At 42.4% G+C, this 1,423-nt stretch overlaps 1 non-coding gene across 1 annotated transcript; it reads left to right on the top strand.

Moving 5' to 3' along the window:
* Nucleotides 1–378: 378 nt before the first annotated feature.
* LOC112086925 lies at nucleotides 379–484 on the top strand. The gene has a single exon (XR_002899779.1). It is a non-coding gene; the product is annotated as a small nucleolar RNA R71 (small nucleolar RNA).
* Nucleotides 485–1,423: the final 939 nt, after the last annotated feature.

The raw sequence follows: 1,423 nt of genomic DNA, 5'->3' as shown, positions 1-1,423 counted from the left end.
TTGATATGCCACCAGTGCTCCTACATAGTTCACATCTTCTTCTTGAAAGGCCTGATTAATGTGATCAATATCACTAGGTCCTTCATCTTCTGCGCCATTGTTGGGACAGAAGATGATTATCTTCAGAAGTTGCTCTTCAGAAGTTGGCTCACCATGTTCTTCAACTCGGTTATCTCCTTGTTGTCTGTACCGGTTTGCTTCGTCGATCGATCGTATTCAGGACAATCATTACTATTGGCTTGAGCCAAATTTTCGATGAGGGCTCTTCCTTGGGCTATCGTCTTTTGTCCAAAATCTCTATTGCTAGCTGTATCAAGTGAAAATTTGGATTTTGGTTGAAAACCTTGGTAAAATGTGTTCAGCAGGCTTGATCCATGAAATCCATGGTGAGGGCAATCACGTTCATACTCCTTAAAACGTTTCCAGGCTTCATAGAAAGATTCAGTTGGCCCTTGTTGAAAGTTTGAGATATTTGTTCTCAGCTGATTCGACCTTGACTTAGTATAGAAGTGGTTCAAGAAAGCAGTTTTACATTCTTCCCAATTAGTAATCGATCCTGCAGGCAAAGATTTCAACCAACGGTGAGCTTTATCTGCTAATGAAAAAGGGAACAACTTACACTTTAAATAGTCTGGTGGAACTTGGTTTGTTCTCATCATGCTGCAGATTTCTTCAAAGAGCTCGATATGGTCCATTGGGTGTTCAGAAGGAATTCCATGGAATTGGTTTTGTTTCACCAATGAGATGATCTGAGGCTTGACTTCAAACTCATTCCGGTTCGGAAATGGAACTTGAATTGCAGATCGGTTCTGAAAATTTTGAGTAGATGCATCAAAATCAGCTATGCGATGGTTCCGGGCTTGTCTTCGGTGTTGATTTGCTTGCTGAACAGGGCGGTTAACGCGTCCATTCGGCTGCATCCCTTGGTGGTCACCATCAGCTGCATTGATGGGTGCATCAAGGTCTTCACGTTCTTCTCTCTCGCGGTTCTGGTGATTTCTCGGAGGAACCTCATTCTCCTCTCCATCTTTTCGAGCATGATCACCTCCTCCGTGATCATTTTCTTCATTTTCTCCATGTTCGGACCCGTCTTGGTCCATATTTAAAGCTCGGTTAATAGGATCTCCAGGCTGGTCGTCGTTGGCCATTTCTTGCGTTCTTCTAAGTCTTCGAAGTTCTCTTTCGTGTCTGTCTATCTCGTCTAGAATTGGAATGTTTTCTACAGGTCTGCGCCTGGTATTCATGCAATTCAGAGAAAAACAAAAGAAGGGAAAGATAATTCAGCAAAAATTTAAGAAAGAACTAGAGATCAGGTGTCTAGAACAGAAGTTAAAAAAAGAAAAATAACAAAAGGCAGCGAAACAAATCCCCGGCAACGGTGCCAAAAACTTGATGTCGTGTCAACTGCGTGAGGGAACAAGTT

Source organism: Eutrema salsugineum, unplaced genomic scaffold, assembly GCF_000478725.1.
Source record: "Eutrema salsugineum unplaced genomic scaffold, Eutsalg1_0 scaffold_2, whole genome shotgun sequence".
NCBI classification, from domain to species: Eukaryota; Viridiplantae; Streptophyta; class Magnoliopsida; order Brassicales; family Brassicaceae; genus Eutrema; species Eutrema salsugineum.
This window is presented reverse-complemented; position numbering and strand designations above follow the sequence as displayed.